Genomic DNA, 6307 nt, shown 5'->3' with positions numbered 1-6307 from the left:
ACTGCTACAAGTGCGGGCCGACTAACTCCCTGTGGTCGAATGGACCCATTCCCCTCCCCTTACTCTGTTTCACTAATACAGAAGAAGACAAGATGACACAAATGGGGGTTCAAAAAAAAAAAAAAAAAAAAAAACTGATAAAGGGAAATGGGTACTGCCTGATGGACGGGAAGTGTTACCAAAATCAGTAGCTATGAGGGTGCTACGGAGATTTCATGAACAGACGCACTGGGGTACTCAGGCGTTGGTGGATCAATTTGCCACATATTATATGTGTATAGGGATTTATAATATAGCAAAGAGGATCGTAAATGATTGCATAACTTGTCGGAGGGTAAATGCTCAACACATGAGAAAAAGGGTCCCGGGAGGAGGACGAGAATTGGCACATCGACCTTTTGCAAAGATTCAATTAGATTTTACTGAACTTCCAAAAACGGGGCGATATAGATACTTATTAGTTATTGTAGACCACTTCACAAACTTTGTTGAAGCATTCCCTACGGCAAGGGCCACAGCTCAAACCGTGGTAAAGATATTATTAGAAAGCATCATACCCAGATACGGGGTAATAGAAGCAATTGACTCTGATCGAGGCCCACACTTTGTGTCAAAGGTATCCTGAGACACGATGAAGGCTCTGGGAATTAAATGGGAATATCACACTCCCTGGCATCCTCAGAGTTTGGGAAAGGTAGAACGAATGAATGGTGAAATTAAAAGCAACTAACAAAGCTTATGATAGAGACTAAAACCTCCTGGGTGAAATGTTTACCGCTTGCACTATTGAATATCCGGACATAGCCCCGAGCCGATGTCGGAATCTCACCTTTTGAAAGGCTGTATGGTATGCCTTATGATTTAGAGATGCCATCTGATCACCCCCAGGTACAGGATATCCAATTAAAACCTTATTTAATACAGCTTATGAACCAACGGAGGGAGTTGCAAGCGAAAGGCTTGGTGGCTAGATATAGCAATCCATAGGATACAACCTGGAGATAGGGTTCTAATTAAGACATGGAAAGAAACGTCTTTAACACCACGGTGGGGAGGCCCCTATGTTGTTTTACTTATCACAGAGACGGCTATCCGGACGGCTGAGAAGGGGTGAACGCATGCCAGTCGCGTGAAAGGACCGATCCAGAAAAGCGAATGGGAAGCGGTCGCAGGCCCTGATGACTTAAAGCTCACGTTGAAACGAACTCGATAAGTATGGTCTAACTGTCTATGTATCGTAAAAAAAAAAGGAGGAAAGGGGACCCTGTTTGATCAGAAAAAGGTCGCGGTTACCTGAGAAACTCCCCTGAAGAACACTGCTGCTGCCAAGAAGAACTTGCACCTTGTAGTTCGCTGCAACCGAACTGACAAGCAAGGCAGAGAGTGAAACGGTGGGGAATTACGTGGCCAGGTAAAGAACTCTGGAAAATGGGCCCTAGCCATTTTTTTTTGCGATACATAGTAATGGGTACGATTGTTTACACTGTTCCTGGGTCTGCGCACCCTCACAAACCTTTTAAATGGAGCCTGATTAGATGGGAAGATCACCATGTTGTTCAGCAGATAACTACTGCTGGGGGACTGATAGGGAAGGCATCATCTATATAAAGAAGGAAGAGACTAAGAGTCCCCAACGGGTGGGACCAAATCAGAAACTGTCGGGGAGTGTTTTGAGGATTCAGCCTACACAAGCTTTTAGAATGCTAACTCCTAATAGCCCTAAACCACTGGAGGTTGCTAATAAATCAGTAAACCCGGAGTATGGGATTAGAAATGAAGGGGTGACCGGGAATAACATATGGAGAATCATGAATGCTAGTTATCAGTTGTTGAATCAACCAAATCCAGACGTGCCTAGACCTTGCTGGTTATGTCTTGATATAAGGCCCTCATATTATGATGCCATTGGGGATCTGGGAGAAACCACCCGTTCAAACGAAACCGATCCCCCCCAATGCAATTGGGGAAGGGATGTAGGAATAACGTTAATGGAAGCAACTGGGAATGGCAGGTGCGTAGTCACGGTCCCTGGTGAGAAGTTCCATCTATGCAATATTACAGAAAATGTTACACAATTAGACAAAGAAAAATGGTTAATACCAGCAGATAACACCAGATGGGTATGTTCGTCTCTGGGGGTAACTCCATGCTTATCTTTGAAATTGTTCAACTCGTCTCATGATTTTTGTGTACAGGTAGTAATTATACCTAGGATTCTTTACCATTCTGAGGAGTATATGTACATCCAACATGCTATGGCAAAAAAAAAAACACTTAAGGAAGAGAGAGCCTATTACGGCTGTCACTTTAGCCACTCTGATGATTCTGGGGGCTGCAGGAGCCGGAACTGAAATTACCTCTCTGGTAAAACAAAGCCAAGAATTTACCTCTCTACGCATTGCTGTAGATGAGGATTTGGCCCGTATCGAGCAATCTATATCAGCTTTAGAGAAATCTGTACGACAAAATCGTAGGGGATTAGATCTGATTTTTCTACAACAAGGAGGATTGTGTGCAGCCCTACGAGAGGAGTGTTGCGTATATGCAGATCATACTGGAGTAGTAAGGGATACAATGACTAAATTGAGAGAAGGGCTAGAAAAACGAAAAATAGAAAATGAAGCCCACCAGAATTGGTATGAATCCTGGTTTAATTACTCACTTTGGCTCACTACACTGCTATCAACTATAGCAGGACCTTTGTTGCTGCTCATATTAACACTAACTTTTGTACCATGTATATTCAATCGAATAATCGCGATTGTAAAAAAAACCGATTAGAGGCAGCTCACCTTATGCTTGTGCGTGCGAAATATGAATCTCTTGAACAGGAGGAGGATGACGCAGAAACTTTAATATTGAGCAAACAAGTGCTTCAAAAATTCATCAATGAACAAAATATGTTAGAAAAAGAAAAAGGAGGGATTGTGATAAATTAGCGGGTGTTTGTTCATTGTCTTTAAAAGGAATTCAGAGAGTCTGCTGAGAAGATAAGGTTTTGCAATTTACGACCTTGTTAAGGGGGAAGACTAAGCAAGTAGATAGTGGGGAGGGGGTGTTGGATAAACATCCTTGGTAAAACAAAGACTCTGTGAAATACTGTTTCCCGCTTCACTACCCTCCCCCTTGAACACGAGCACAACGCATGATCATTGAAAGAAAAACAACGACCCCCAACAACGAACTGCACAGCTTCAGAAGGTCCAACAAGTCCTGACAAACCGAAACTTGGATGCTATAAAACGGCGACACTGAAAAGGGAAAGTTGCGTGCTGTGGTGGAGCGGAGACTCCCCAGCCGCCCAGCGCTGTTTTGCTTGTGCCTGCTTACTTAATTAATAAAATATTTCTGATAGACCAAGAAATTTGTATGGTCTCACTTATAACATGTTTCACCAAGCAGAAGGGCCCAGAGAAGGAAAACCAGGTAAGGGGCAGTGGTGACAGCACCTGAGAAGCGCAGCAGTGATGGAACCAGAGCTGGCCTCAGCATACAACAATGCAACACCACACACCACCTCTGTTGCTGTGAAGGACTGTGATGACAGATGGAGCCCAAATTCATGGACTGACTGAACTCAACAGACATTTTACAGGGATGGCTTTTCCACTATTTGAGCAGGCCCATCAGTGAGCAGGATATTGTCCTTCTAATCTTCTGGGAGGGTCAGAGAGAGAGGCCTCTTCAACATTAGTCACCTCCTCCTTTGGTGACATTTCCAAGTCCCTGTCCTCTGGACAGTCCATGATCACTTCCAAGACTCCATGACTGGGGTTTCCTGTCGGAGCCTGCTGTGTAATCAGTGCAACCCGCTCACTCTGTGGAGCAGAAGGTGCATGATGTGTAGAAGGGACCCTCCCTTGGAACTTCCAACCCAGTGCCAGCCGTCAGGGTGCCAAGAGGAACTGTGGTGCCTAGAGGAGCTGTGCTTCAGTATGAACCAATTCCAAAGCAGCCCCAACCCCTTCATATGTTGCCAACATCACTTTTCAGGCAAAGTATAGTGATATATAAATATAGTGATATAGTGAGTATATCCTCACTGTCCCTGACTCCACAACCCTAGGGGTCAACCTCGCATCTCCCCTGGTACTTTCTGCCAGAGGCTCCAGGCAGGGCGATTCTCCTGAGGTGCCGTGTAGAGCACAAGTTTTACATCCTGTCCTGCTCCGACTGGCCCCAGAGCTACAGCAGGAACTATCTTCCATTGAATTTGTTCAAAGGATTGTCATTGTTCTGGGACTGTAGTGGGTTTACGTGGCAAGGTTTTGGTAGCGGGGGAGCCATAGGCGTGGCTTCTACGAGAAGAATCCAGAAGCTGCCCCATGTCAGATAAGGGCCCCGACGCTGGCCAGACCTGAGCCAATAAGTGATGTTGTTTGCACCTCTGTGAGAGCATATTTAAGAAAGGGGAAAAAGTGCTGGGGAATAGCATCTGGGAGAGAGAGAGGAGTGAGAAACAGCCTTGCAGACACCAAGGCCAGTGAAGAAGGAGGGGGAGAGGTGCTCCAGGAGCCGGAGCAGAAGTTCCCTGCGGCCTGTGGAGAGGTCCATGATGAAGCAGGCCGACAGCCTATGGTGTACCACAGTGGAGCGGGTATGCTGTGCACCGGTGTCCACTAGAGCCTTATATCTTCTGTGGGTCTTATGTGCCAGGCCATGGAATCCTCAAAGTCCAATAAGCCCGATTGTCCCTACCCTCCCTGTGGCTGGAGGCCAGGTGCCTCTAGTCCTGCTCATAGTATTCATTCATTAGGTTAGATGAGGCCCTGAGCAACCGGATCTAGTGGGTGGTGACCCTGCCTATGACAGGGGGTTTGAAACTTGAAGATCTTTCAGGTCCCTTCCAACACAAACCATTCTATGATTTTATGACTACTCTGTCTGGAGGACTGCCTGATAGAAACTGGAGCAGCAATTTTCTCAGAAGGACCCCTTTTTGTGATTGCATTTCCTTGCAATTCATGGATCCGTGCCTCCAGGATGGAGGTAGATTTTCCATCCCATTTTCTCATGTCCTCTCCATGGCAGAACCACATGTTGGCACATGGTGTGTACCCACTAATTTCTCTTTCTTGAGCAACTTTCTTTTACGTACACCTGGCAGCTTACATATTGGTTTCTACAGGTAGGGAGAAAGATGAATTCTCTTGTTCTTCCTGGACCTCTTGAAAAAGTTTATCCACAGCTAAAATGCAGGCCCATGAGGAAGAAGAGAGACTTTCTTCATACTGCCAGTGTTGGCTAGCTGATTCATCCACTCTGGGTTTCTCTTGGCCTTTCCAGGTCGTTTCTGCCAATGAGTTGGCATATGAGGATGGTGCACTCTATACAAACTTCCACCACATGAGTCATGTACACTTTACTTCATCAGGATCTTTGGATAGTTGTTCATTGGCTAGGTTTTTATGTATCACCTCCAGCATGACTAATTCTATCAGGCACCAGATACCCAACCCCATTGTCGTCCGCTTGCCTGGTTGACATACAAGATCTTCCTTCAGGGGTTACCTTTCCTTCACACCTGACAGGAGTATGTTCCTTCTGCCCATTTTCCAATTGTTTGTCAGTCACCCCTTCCCTACAGGGGGATCCCAGCTGCTTTGTATCCCTGCCCTCTAATTCCAGGCTATTGGCCCCTTTCTCCCAGCAGCCAGGTGGCAATGTGCTCACTTAGATGGTGGCTGAAATCTTTCCACAAATCTCCTAGCTTACCCTGGAATAGAGATGGTGTGGTTACTGATGTTGTTATGATCTCTTCCTCTTTGCCCTCCTGCTTCCACGATGGCCCAACTTTACTGTAACATTCCACGTCTTCTTCCTCCTTTCTTGTCTGGGTAGGAGTTTCTTTCCTTTTTAAAAACCCTGACTTTCACATACATTGTTTTCTCTTGCATATAGGAGCAATCAATAGTGGCACAGGTTGGTTCTCTGGCCCAGCCCTGAAGCCCATCACAGCCGTTGGAGTGGCTGCAGGGCCTGTTGCAGGAGTTGCTGGGGCTGCAGGGCCCATCACAGGACTTGTTCAGGCTGCATGGCCTGTTGCAGGGGTTTGGAGTGGTTGCACGGCCCATTGTAGGAGTTGCTGTGGCTGCAAGGCCATTAAGAGGAGTTGCAGCGGCTGTGGGGCCTGTCACAAGGGTTGGAGTGGCACTGACTGCAGCTCAGTAAGCACAGGCCAAGTTGCACATTGCAGTGATTTGTGTCTCTTTGGAATTGCCAGGCTGACGACAACCCTTTTTCAAGCATTTCACCATTTTTTCTAGAATTCTGCACTTGTTCAGGAGTGAAGTTCCAAAGCACTGGA

The sequence above is a fragment of the Anser anser genome, assembly GCF_964211835.1.
Source record: "Anser anser genome assembly, contig: HAP1_SCAFFOLD_32, whole genome shotgun sequence".
NCBI classification, from domain to species: domain Eukaryota; kingdom Metazoa; phylum Chordata; class Aves; order Anseriformes; family Anatidae; genus Anser; species Anser anser.
This window is presented reverse-complemented; position numbering follows the sequence as displayed.